Source organism: Sus scrofa, chromosome 10 (genome assembly GCF_054392235.1).
Source record: "Sus scrofa isolate SSC_HxYL_T2T_F1_AM1 chromosome 10, Sscrofa_HxYL_maternal_Yorkshire_Landrace_v2.0, whole genome shotgun sequence".
Classification (NCBI taxonomy): Eukaryota; Metazoa; Chordata; class Mammalia; order Artiodactyla; family Suidae; genus Sus; species Sus scrofa.
In genome coordinates, this window is record NC_139392.1 from 5,471,455 (window position 1) to 5,485,062 (window position 13,608).

A 13,608-nucleotide genomic window follows, 5' to 3' on the forward strand; every position below is an offset into this window, starting at 1 on the left:
GAGGGTGATGGGGTGGGGGAAAGGGAGAGTTGGATTTCAAGTTGGAGCCAGGGGTTGGGGGATAAGGTAAAAGTGAGAAGCAGAGGAAGTGGGGGGAGCCCTTCAGCTTCTATTATACCCACCGTCGAGTTAGGCTTTTCCGCTTGTGTCTCCTTTTCTGGAGAGGGGGCGGGGAGGCAAGAGGCTCGGCTCGAGGCTGGGAGCTCTCCCCTCCCGCGTCCACCCGGGAGGGGGTGGTGCTTTCTGGCCGCTGGTGATGCCAGTTCTGCAGCCAGGCAGTGGCTGAGAGTTTGAGTCTCTGCTAGCTGCTCTCCTGGTCCCCAAGAGTTGAACCAGAGAGCGTTTTTACTTTGCACCAGGTCAGAAACGTGATCAGCCCTTTAGAGCAGGGACCTCCTTCTGTTGGGAATCCGACTGGGAAACGCTGGGGAGGCTCTACCTCCGGAGAGGAGATGAGTGTTTCCAGCTGGGTGAGACGCCAACCCGAGGCTTGAAGAGAGGAAGAGGTGAACTGGGGTTGCAAAATAACCCTGCTATTGCTTACAAATAGTGTAGTCAGTCAAATAGATGTAAGCAAAGAAGAAAGCACCCGAGTATCAAAACTGTCACAGCAGCGTCGAAGACAGATGATTCAGATTTGGGGGACTTTTTCTATTGCGTGCTACTTAGATTTGTCATCATGCAGTTAAGCAGGTAAGGACTGAATGTCTGTATTTTACTGACCGTCTTCTAACCTGTGTTTGACCTCTCCTGTGATAATTTTTCCTTGTTTCAAGCGATGGAATATCTGTAGATTCAAATGGATCTGCTATGAGGCACAACAACATTCACGTTCACGAACCATTTAAATCCATTTAAATGTTTAACATGCAATCATTTAAATGTTCAAGGTACATGTATTTACATGTTTAACAATGTTGCCAGGTGAGGGGAAAAGAGGGGGAGGGCAGAAGGAAGTTAGAGGAAGGGTCCTACCCTAATAAAGTATGTAAGACAGTGTTGCAGAAATGTCTTAAAACGTTGCCTCTTGTTAAGGTCACAGACCTGAATATATAAAGGACAACTGGAGAATTATTAAGGGCATCTTCAACTAGCAGTTTAATTCCGACTGCTTAAGAGAAATGCTTGTAGATATTTTCATGTTATTTTCTCAATTTCAAAAAAAAAAAAAAATCCATGTGGTGGGAGTGGGTTTAGCTGTCAAACGGGATGAGAAAAGAGCTTGCCCTAAGGCAACGTTATATGTGACCCCAGTAGAGTGATGTTTGAGCTTAGGAAACAGCTGAAACTGAAAAATTAAAATCTAAACACATTTTTTTTAAATCACGAGAAATCTCCCATAAATAAAGCTTTTCAAAATTCCAAGTTTTGTAGCTGTATAATGTTACCGATCAATAGATTTCTTCTACTATCAGGTTTAACCACAGCCCCAAAAGATGCAATTAAAATGACAAAACAACTTAATAAGTTCTGTTATTATTATTGATATTGTTTTGTTATGTTTTGCTTGCATGTTGGAGTCTGGAGTCCCCACACAGTGAAACAAAAAATATTAATAAGATACAATCCTAAAACTATTCCCTTTATTTCTAACAGCTTTTGGTCTCTAAGAAATTGTATTCTTTAAGGTTTGTCTCTGGAAATATTTTTACTACTTAGATTTATTGATGTGGATCCCTGATCAATAATTTTTTGTCCTTGTAAGGCTCCCTGATAACATCATGAAGAAATAGGAAAGATAATTGCAACTTTGGGTCATAAAATCACTAAGTTATGGTGCTTTTCTTAGTTCAATGCAAGAAATAGTTTTTACTCCCCTGGAGAAAGTAATTTGTCAATGAATTCCAATTCCTCAATTCTTTTGCATTTTACCCTCTGGAGTTTTAGTGTAATGAACACACTACTGTCATGTATTATACTACATATGTATGTATGTATGTCCATTTGGAGGTGGCTGGAAAAGGTATTTATTTTAAATTATGTTGCTTTCATCGTGTTTTCAAGTGAAATACACATGATAATATGTCATACATGATAATATGTCATTCTAGTTTCTCATGAGCTATTGCCTCTTCATAAATTCAACATTGCAATGGAAATGTACATTTTTGTAAAATACAGTACAACTTGAATTTCTTCATGCATAATCACTGGCATATTATAGTTAAGGAAATCAAACCTAAGTAGGAAGAAACCATTAGGACTCTAAATGTGTGTGCAGGTGTGTGCATTATATACATACACGCACATATGAAATTAGCCTTACTCCTAGATTTGTGTGTTCTTTAAATGAAAATGGAATTTCTTTTCAGAATAGTGCCTTATGTGTTTCTCTCTACAAGTGCAAAGAACTCAACTGATAGGACTTCAAAACTTCGATGCTTTGTTATCAGCCTATGCTTCAGTTTCCTGTATCACCTGTTGTTTCGATTTTTTTATGTTATTCTCCAAAACAAGCAGTTACTAACCAGAGTAAGTGTCTAAAATTTTAAAAGTTTAGAAAATTGGCTCTTAGTATTAGAAGTTCAACATTCAGACACAAAGGGAAATGTAATGCCAATCTGTGGCAACCTTAGCACAAATTTATCTTTTATTAAAAAGTCTCCCCAAAGGGTGCTTTATATTATGATTATGACTTATGATTAATGAGGTCCTCTTCAAAGATTCTTAACATTTTTCTCTTTATTTCCCAGTAATGGGTTATTGTGAAAAGGGGAGACAGATATGGGATTCCTTCCTCAATTTTATTTCTAGTCCCGCCTCACTAGAGGGCTCCTACTAAGATTTCTTGACTCCTCTTTAATGTCCTCTCTTACATGGGTGAAAACATCATCTACTTTATAGCACTGTTGAATAAAATATGACATAAGAGATGGGGACCCTTTAAGAAGACAAACTCTATGAAAACAAAATACATTTTGAAGAAGATACCACTGATGTATGATTTTTGTTTGTTTTCTGGATGAATTCTCTTTCAATGCAAGAAGTAATATTGACTCAACTTTTTTTTTTTTTTTAGTATTAGGACCAAATATTCTTGGTCTATGTTTTTATGGTGTCTAAGGAGTTGAGGTCATATTTCTTTTGTTTTGATATTGTGCAGCAAAAAAAAAAAAAAAAAGGCTTGAGTATACTCATTAAGGTAGTTCTTATTTACATTATACTTACCTTGGCTATAATGAAGTTGTGGGTGAATTGTCATTTTTACAAAAATAGTTGCTCTTGATTGAATTTTCAGTGTCATATAGTGAAAGTCTTTTCTCTTAGAAAATGTATATTGTTGATCTCTGTCAGTTTGGTTGAAAAAACCGAGATCGAAATATTCTCATGTAACAACTTTCATAATGAAGAAACTTGAGAAAAGTCAGGCTTGTAATTTCTACTATTTATCAACTCATATTCTGCTTACCGGAATTAGTCTGGTGATGTCTATCTAGCATTGTTGGTATTTTAATTTAGCAACTACTTGGATAATTTCGTTTAGACATTTAGTAGTACAACTCTTGATCAGTTTTTCCATCCATGCACTGTTCTATGGTTTTATGATTTTCATATTCACAATTCATAAATTCTAAAGGAGAGCAAAAGAAAAAATGTGTTTAGTAATACTGATTGCTAATGGATGATCTTGATTCTTAAAAGAAGGGGATAGTGTAAAGATGTTTATTCTAGTCTATAAAGGAGTAAAAGATTCTCTGCAGATGAAACTTAATCCTGAACACTAATGGCCTTTCCACTGAAAATATATCTGGAAGTTCTGGCTCCCAGCTTCTTTTTTTTTTTTTAAAGCAGTATTGAATAGCCACTCTAACCATTTTATATGGGTCGTCAAATATCCTCATCAATAACATTTTAAGTCTTTTATCACTATCATTTCAAGGCATATTTAATGGATTATTAAGAATATTTATATCCAGTTACTTATTTGCAGATCTATCCAGTTACAAAGTCTCCATAGATAATTATTTCATAAGCTATGAATTAGTTTTTCTATACTTAATATTAGAAATAAAGGATTCATGCAAACAGTTCTGGGATATTTCTCAGTTTCATATTCAAAATAGCAAATCATGAATAACTAGTAGATGCTCTAATTGAAATAAACACAGTTGTAATTTTCTAACTGATTTCTTTTCCCCCATGATTAAAAAAATATAACCAATATACTTTTAATGAACTGATTGGATTACTAGGTAATTTATCATGACATAAATAGTTGTGTTAATTTTTTAAAATGTTTATTTTTAACCAAGAAAGCATAAATTCAGATGTGGAAAAATATCATACAATCTCATAAATTAGGAAATCTTACAGATTCTTATTCTTCTACAGTCATTGTTTCTTATATACAATTTATAATTTCTCAAAATTTTTATTTTTTTACTGTTGGAGTTAAAAATGGAATTTATCCTCAGTGTAACCTATTTTTACTTATTATTATTTTTAGGAGCATCTGTGTTAATGCATAAACCCTAATTTTCTCAGATGTGGATGCCTTTAAAAGCACCCAAGGCATAACAAATTTCTTCTAATAGCTAATAAAGGAGCTACTATGTTATAGTTTCAGCAAATTAAATCTATAAAATATACATTTATTGATTAAATTAATAAATATGTTAACATTACATTCAAACATATTGTAGCTCTGTGGTCTATAAGAATTATTGTCTCATAATGGTGTGTTTCATTTAAATTCCATTATAGACTTATTATGAAAGAATACTTATAGATAGACTCATTCTTCCTGATTTCTGTGAATATCAGCCAACCTCATCAGGATTGAGCTGTTTTTTATTAACTTTTCTGGGGTCTTGCATTTTGTTAATTTCAAAAGTTGTCTCTAGAATATTGCACTATTAAAAAACAATTTAGCCTTGCAAAGACCAGAATTGAGGATGCATGCATTTTAGCTTTTCAATGTCAAATAGTGGCCATGTTTAAACATATTGCTACTCTGTAGATTCATTAAACAATCTCACCACTGAAACATATACTCTTTAAAATATTTCAGATGATGTCCACCAATGTAAGCCAGTTTGGGAAAAGTGATTAAATTAAACCAAGGAATGTATTTAACATGGGTTCACTCAAGTGATGATACAAAATCACCTATGTTTATGTAGGTTGCTTATCATGTGTTCTTTGCAATTTGTAATATCTTTCATATGCATGCACTTTTAAGATACAAGCATGTGTAAGTGATTTTAGGTATGCAATTTAATAGTGTGTGCAGAAGCTCCTCCTGTTGTAGTTAAAGTAAGATGGAACAAAAGTTAATTCAATCAGGAAGTTCCTGGGGTAAACAATATACTTAAGTGGCTTTCCTGTCTTTAGTGTGGTGACATTTCTGATGGTTTGAAATAGCAGCCCTGTAAATGTATGTACAGAGATGGTGAATGCTCCTGAAAGTGTAGTGAACAAAATCTAAATATTTCAAAGAGAATAACTGATTGACGAATTCAAATTCATACAATAAATTTGTAAAAAATGCTCCCTTAAGATAATTAACCCATGGTTTTCTCAATGTGTTCTCATAAACACCAGATACACTAATATACAGACCAAGTCTGGTTTAGTCAGAACATTTAATTGAATGACATTGCTTGAATTTATAGCAATAGAATTTCTGATTATTCATTCAGATTTGTAACAAATATACAAAGACAAAGTTTCAGTGCCTTATATAAGTTTGATAAGTAATATTTTCAAGATTATGCTATGGAATAATGTGGAAGAAAACTAAAGTTTCAAGGTTGAATAATATGGAATAAACATGAATTGCCAATTATCAATTAACAACAGCCCCAAACTAGAACATATATTTTCTGTTCCTTGTTACCAGTTTCGCTCCAAATGAAGTTCAAACAACTTGTTAATTTTAATTCAAACCTGTCTTGAGTGAGCAATTAAGGTATAATATTAGTTTTATTGGATGTATAAGATCTATTCTTCCCTACATACTGAAACTTCCACAACCACTCAAAAAACAGCTCTTTCATTTTTTCGTTTCTTTGTGAAACGAAACTTAAAATTCACAGCTAAGAAAAAGGCAATCCTGACTAAGTTTTCTTAGAAGCTTGAAATTATCCTTAAAGCTTCTTTTTTGACTCAAGTACTTATTTGAAGCATCTTCTTACCTTTGAGTGCAAACGCAGCTTAAAAACTTACATTCTTCCATTTCTGCAACACACATACATTTTTGCAATACTTCTTATTTGAGAACCTTTGAGATCAAGGACAGATACTTGACATTTTAAATATATAGCTATCTTTCTGTTTCAGCTACACACTAATTATGTTGAACAGTGGCAAAAACTGGAGAAACATAACTTGAAGAATCTATGTTTCCTTTTAGGGGGAACTCTAGCAGGTTTTCATGGGTAACTTCCATTCATCCACGATATGTGGGCATTTTCACCCATCTCTTGTTTAACCAGTATGAAAGACAAGATGATAAATCACCGCCATACAAATGGCCAACGCCAGAATGACCATGAAAGCTCACTCATGTCGTTATAACTTTTTAAACCTGTCCTTGACAGCTTCTATTCAAGAAACTCAATTCTGACTTAGAGTAGGAACCAGCAATTCCAATATAAGCTCTTGTGATGAACTATTAAAGATATTTTTCTCATCAACTGTATTGAATCAGTAAGGTAAACAAAAGTTTCATCTAGCTTCACATGAGTCTTTTTATCACGAAAGTGATAACAAGTTGACATGCTTTACTCTTTTAGATAGAGATTTGCAAGAGTCTAAGCTGAAGGTAATGTATTTGCTTAGCATGTGACACTGGACAGTTATTAACTGTTTATTAAAATTTTATCAATTACCAAACTTTGGTCTCAGATGAGTCATGCCCTACTGATTTCTGTGATTATTATTTAGAAGGTATTCCCTCAACAACTAAGACAATATGATTTTTTAAACATCTCCAGTACTGTGCACATGAGATGCTGGATATTAGCGAATAGTCAACAGTTTCTGTGTGTCAGCTATGGTAACGCCCCATTTATTCATTCTTATAATATCCTTCAAAGTCTGACTTGGAGTTCCCACAGTGGCACACTGGGTTAAGGATCCTGTGTTGCTGCAGCTGTGGTGTAGGTCGCAGCTGCGGCTCGGATTCAATCTCTGGCCTAAGGAACTTCCATATGCCACGCTAGGGTGGCCAAAAATAAATAAATAAATAAATAAAATAATGTTGGCTGGCCCTTTTTATATAAAAACTTTCTTCAAGAATGTAGATTATTTTTAAAAACAGGTTTTACTTTTCTTTTGAAACTTAGTATCTTAAGTGTTTTATGTCCCCTGGAGTTTGGAGACAGCCTGAGTTATTTTAGAAGTTAAAAGTAATATGTTGGCAAGAGTGAACCTTGAAAATACCAAATCTTTTTAAAATTTTATGTTAGGGAATAATGAGCCAGGCACCTGTTTATTGTTAGAAAGCTTTATATGGCCAACACCAGGCGTTGTAAGGGTAGCTACCATATGAAAATATGGGCTGTCCCAGCATCACTGGCAACTAGGTAAGCTATGGAAAAGCCCATTGCTAAAGACTCATTCTTTAACTAGAAACACGGGGTTCTGACACATTTTATTAGATGGTAGTTCAGAAGGCATTGGAAAATAGCACATAAAATTTAACTTCTGTATATGCTACTAGACTGGTTTGCTTGTATATCAAGTATTTTTGTTATTTTTGGTTCTTTTTCAAAAATATTCACTGGATGTCTGATCAATGGTGTGCACTAGGGTAAACCTTGGGAATATAACAAATGAAGAGATAGAAGATTGCTCTTAAGAGGCTTATGGTGTTTTGTTTCATTTTGTTCGTTTTTTTTGTTATTTGAAGAATGCTTTGTTTTAATTAATCCACTCAGGCAAATTAAATGCTTGGGCACTCATTTTATTTTCACATGTCCAATTGTTGATACTGTAAATATAACACTCTTTAAGAGAAGATGAGCGTTGTCCAATTCCTCAGTATAGAAAAAGGTCATTTGATAATGTGCCTTCTATCTAGAATATTAGAGAGAAAGAGAGGAGCCAGGACATTGCTGCAGATAAAGTCGTAATAATTCTCAGATTGATGATTTCCTTGACATCGGATTGTGTGTTGTTTTTTTTGTTTGTTTTTTGTTTTTTTTCCATATTAGCTTTTTCGTTGGTTTGTTTTCTTTTTTGACCACCCGGTAGCACATAGAGTTCCCAGGCCAGGAATCCGATCGAAGTCACGGTTGCGGCAACACAGGATCCTTAATGCACTGCGCTGAGCTGGGAATTGAACTTGTGTCCCCGCACTCTGGAGATGCTGCCAATCCCATCCTGTTGGGTCACAGCAGAAACTCCAACATTAGCTTTTTTTTTTTTTTTTTTTTTCTTTTTATGGAAACAATTCCAATGGGTTATAGCTTTTGATTTTTTTTTTTTTTTTAGGAATTAAAATGAATGAAAAAAAATGGCATAAACATTGCAAAAATACACTTTACAGGTTTAATTTTCTTATCCCATCATGTGTTTATTGAAGGCCTTCCCTGGGCCAGGTTCTTTTGTTGCTGATATAGATGCCTCAGGGAATCAAACACAAATCCTTGCCTTGTGCTGCTTATACTAGAATTAATTGTTACGTTATTGCAGGAGTGCTTGCCCTGTTAGTTGAATGATCTGTGTAACTAGAATTGGGTAAGCTTAGGAGTCCACTCACGATGTTTATAACCACACACTCCTAGGTTGAAGAGTCAGTATTTTTATTTCTTAATGCGTGGATAAAAAGAAACTGATGATTATTATTTTGAAATTTTAAAAGCTTTTTCTGTAATCTAAATAATCAAGACCTTTAAAACAAACTTTTGAATAATTCTACTAAACTTTCTTGGAACCTTTCTCAAATGAACTATTTGCTTTGTCTCATGTAATAACTTCTAATTAGAAAACTCATTTCACCCTCTAGGCCTGATTAGCTTTGGAGCAAGTTTTTGTCATAATATAGATCAAGAGATTTATTGTCCATTTGGTTACCAAACTCCCAAGATTTCTGAACTTTATTCCAGTATTATGTCTTATTCTTAGAATATATTATATTTACAGTAGTGTAAATGCCTTGGCTGAGCAACAAGTTAGTATTATACTTTCAGATTTTTATACAGGATCATTATAAATATATTTTTAAAAAGCATTTTAAAGCTTTGAAAGCTATTACTGAGGACATTGTCCCTAAAGGCAGGGGGAAAATGTTTATTATCTTTGTCATTGCATGGATTTGCACATAGTATGTTTTTTCTTTTTTTTAATCATTTTTAAAAGTGTAGTTGATTTACAATGTTCCTTCAATTTCTGCTATACAACAGAGTGACATATATATACATTTTACGTATAGACATATACACACATTCATTTTCTTCAAACTATTTTCTATCATGTCCTCACCCAAGAGACTGGACGTAGTTTCCTGTGCTGTGCAGTAGGACCCCATTGCTCATCCATGCTAAATATGAGTTTTGTTTTTTCAAATGTTTCTTCGAATTCCCTTTAAATTGGCATTTATGTGACATAATTCCTTTGGTTATTGCCAAGAAATGTTTTATTCTCCTCACAAATGAGAGGGCCTTTTATTATGGGATGATGCCAGGAAAGGCCGGATCAGAGCTTGCCGGTTATAATAACCATATTAAATCTAGATATCTGTTACCATGACTTCCGTTCCATTCTTGCACATAGATGATCTTAACCTCTATTTTAGGCTGTCTTCTGTTTCTTTGTTTTGGTAGTCACAGATATTAGTTACAATAAGTTTGCTGAAACACTCCTCGAATTTTACTTTCCATTAGATTTTGTAATCTAAGGATACTCTTCTGAACATCCTGCATCTGAACTTTGTCCTTTAGTCTCAGAGCACTTTCTTTATGAATTAAGATGAAATAAAGTCTGAATCTAATCAGGCTTTTGAAAAATATGATCTCTTATGTTGAAACACCATGATATTTTATATTTAAAATGTAAAGATAACCCAGGTGGCTCTTGAACTTTGGGCTCTTAAGAATACTTTCTCCTCTGTTCTAGACAGAACTAAAGAAGGAAACTCATTTTCTCCTCATTTTTTTTTTTTTAAATCAGTTCTACCATTAGGCAGTAGCATTTAACTTCCTCTTTATTGGTAGGACAAGATTGTATTGACAGGATCAAATGGGAGATTAGTTCCCTCTGCAGTATATACTCCTCCAAGGAATACTAACCCTCATTCAGAGGGAAAACACTTAAAGCTGTAATTCAGAGGCACTGTATTGCCTGATCAGCTGAATAAAATAAATAACAAGAAGAACCCTCTGGAATGCAGGTTTAGCAGAGTTAAGGGACTAAAAAGATTCACTTCTAAGGCCATTCTTAACCTTTCCAATGTGGTTTAAGACAAGGAAGCTCAGTTTTGTTTTGCTTTTTTAAGAATAAGAAAAGCAAAAAAGGACACTAATAATGTATTGCTAACATACTGGTAGAATGACAATCTCTTGCTAGTGTAAGCAGACATGATGGAACAGCCCATAAGGTTAAAAATAAAATAAAATAACATAAAATACAATAAAATAAACACGAGGATTTCAATTCAGTGCATGTTCCAGAGCCTTGCGATATGCATGACAGTGTGTTAAGCATCAGACGCCATCAAGACTATTATTCCAGCAGATCCGTCATAATCCGGTCATATCTCCGAAGGTGTTTAAGGGGATCATGGGAGTTATATTGTAAAATTTTAGAAGGCGAATGAATGGAAAACCATCCTGTTGGCAGTTATTTGAATCATTTTCAAACCACCATATTGAAATGAATTTAAGGTGGTTAAGAACCCACCAAAATATTTGTCCTTAAAATTCAAAACGAATTGCTAACTCAGATAAGAATGTATTCTTTCCTTTCTGAAGTCTGAGTGGTTAACCTCAGGTTTCTGTGCTGCCTGGGGTTGAATGGTTTTTTGTTTTGGTTTGGTTTGGTTTTGCTTTCAGAGGCTAGCACTTTTTCAGCTTTTTATAAATTTGTTCTACTTTTCTAAGGGAAAAAAATGAAAGCATTATCAGTTCATACGGAAAAGAAAAACTGATTTTTTGGCTCAGTCCTTAGGTAGACCTAGTAATAAATTGCATCATTAAAAGTCAGAATAACTGTTTTTTCTCCCACTTTAACACGTTACTATTTATGTCAACAGATGCACAAAGACAAAGCAGTCACTTCTCTCTATTCCTGGGAAGTACAGAGAAGACAGTGGCAAAATCCTACCTATTTAATGAAATATGGTACACCTCATATGCAAGATTTTATAACAATAAATTTCTTGACATCTTTGTGTACCAAAATGCCAAATTCTATTCCATTAGTCTGTCTAAAAATTCAAAACCTTTAATAAACAATGTCTAGATTAAGAAAGAACAATTTTAGATAATTTGAAGTCTAAAATTATCATAACTAAAATTTAACTAAAGCTATAAATTAATGCATCATTACTAAAATATGTAAATCATTGGATAATGGAACTCTCATTCTTTTATTAAATTTGACTATATACTTCATGTATGTCATGAACATTCAAAGATGAAAATCCATATGTATATGCATCTAGGAAGATGATGCATTATAGTATCCATCACGTGTTGGGATATGTTCATCAAATTTATTACTTGAGTTTAACTGATGTTCTTAAAAACTGTACCTTTAAAATCATTTTTGTTATATCCAGAGATCTTCCCTGCCAAATATCACTACCATACTATCATATATAGCATATATATATATACTTTTAGCTGTAGTCCTGAGTTTTTACACTGTTGTTCCTTAAAATAATACTTGTTAGAATGATCTTCATATTCTTGTCATTATTTGGCATCTTTTAGAATGTACGATATTATCTTAAATAAAAATTTATGATTGCATTTCAGAAAAATATTAAAGTCATCTCATTCTGTTGAAATGTTATTATGTCCCCCTTTGTGAAAACAAACACTGTTTTGTCTCTGTTGGTCAGATATTTAACCCAGTAAATAACAACATGCAAACTGAAAAACATTTTCTGATTTTTTAAAATTTTATTGTACGTGTCTTAAAAGACACTAAACTGAATAACATTTTCTTGATTAAACTATAACCTTTATTGAAAACATTAAATTATATGGAGCAGATATGCTTTGAAAACCCATACTATGAAAACCTATATCATGAAAACTCATAATACGTAGTTACGCACGTCACTTGCTTATAAGAGCCTGAGATAAAATTAGCCCATTTTAATTTATTTTCTATCTTTATTATTTATATTGTCCATTTAAAATTTTTATTTTGTTCCAAAACATTTCATTAAGTGGCAACAAAAATCCTAATAAATACCTTCCAAAAGGCAATTAGTTCTAATTAGGTCGTCGTGTGATGTGACAGAGGGAGCTTGGTTTTCAGTTTGATTTCAGAAGCAGTGCCATTGAACTCTTGCTCTGCCGCATGCTTGTGCACCTTAAATCTCAGTCACCTAAATAAGCAAATGGTGATAATAATACACACCAGGCTGTGTTTCTCAGATGTAAAATAAGGAATGTAGGTAAAATGCTTGGCAGAGCAAAAGAGTCCAGTCCAATAAATGTGTATTTTATTGTGACTAAAATAAACATAGCGTGTCATTTTCATCACCCCTCTCTCCCTGCTAACAGTGGGTTTGAAGGGACTCCAGTTGAAGTTATCCGTCCCTGGTGTATGACCTTCCCAAGGGGGAGGGGTAAGCAATTCAACTGCCGTTTCCATATTATTATTCTTTAAATTCAACAGTTGCAATACGGTGTTTTTCTCTCTTAGTGAGGAGCAGATTTATGTTTGACTTTACCTGTGAACTTTCGTTCCTTTGGTCTATCTTCTGAAACCATGAACAGAAGAATATAAATGAAAAGATTCCTTTGTTTGCCCCCATTGTGTGGGTGATGATGATAATAACTTTTATTTTTACCTAAAAGCTAATAATTAAAAGCGATGCTTTCATATCATTGTTCTTAACGATTTTTGAATATTAAAAATGCCTTGCTTTCCTACTACTTGAACATTTATTTATGATTATGATCAGATATGCAAATCATGATTTCCGAGCTCCATTTCTCTCTTTTCTCAACCATCAAAGCCATTGTCGTCCTGAGGCATAGCTCAGATGCCAACTCCTCCTTAAATCTTTCTTTTTTATCTCCCCATCAAAGAAATAGTCTTAATCTTACCATCCATATCACATTAATTGCATTTCAAGCTAGTATTTAATGAATTACCATTTTTTTCATCCACACAAATAATTCTTATTGGGCACCTTTATTTCAGGCACTTTGCTGACTCCTCAGTTGTCATTAAGTAGAAACAATTATTGTCCTCCTGTGTGAAGTGTAACTGGAGGCAGGGGAGGTATGCAGTGTAATATGCAGTGTATATGCAAACTATACAGATAAATGCGCTGTAATAGATGAATTAATAGCATCATATGAAGTAAGACCCATCACCTGAAAAGGTCACAGGAGCTTTGGGGAGGAAGTCACAATCTAGGCTCAAGTTCAAAGACAGATGAGGGTTGGGCAGGTGAAGGGATTGGAGTAGAAATAGCGG

The 13,608-nt window shown here is 33.9% G+C and overlaps 1 protein-coding gene across 7 annotated transcripts in view; it reads left to right on the top strand.

Annotated features, from left to right (window-relative positions):
* BRINP3 (BMP/retinoic acid inducible neural specific 3) overlaps window positions 1-13,608 on the top strand; it is a 407,019-nt gene that overhangs the window by 2,767 nt on the left and 390,644 nt on the right. For 2 of the 7 annotated variants that reach the window (XM_005667914.4, XM_084979038.1), the window contains exon 1: window positions 262-693. The exons of the other annotated variants lie outside the window; for them this stretch is intronic. The gene's annotated coding sequence lies outside the window, so the exon portion shown is untranslated. Of the gene's footprint in view, window positions 1-261; window positions 694-13,608 lie in introns of those variants that run through there. 7 annotated transcript variants of the gene reach the window in all.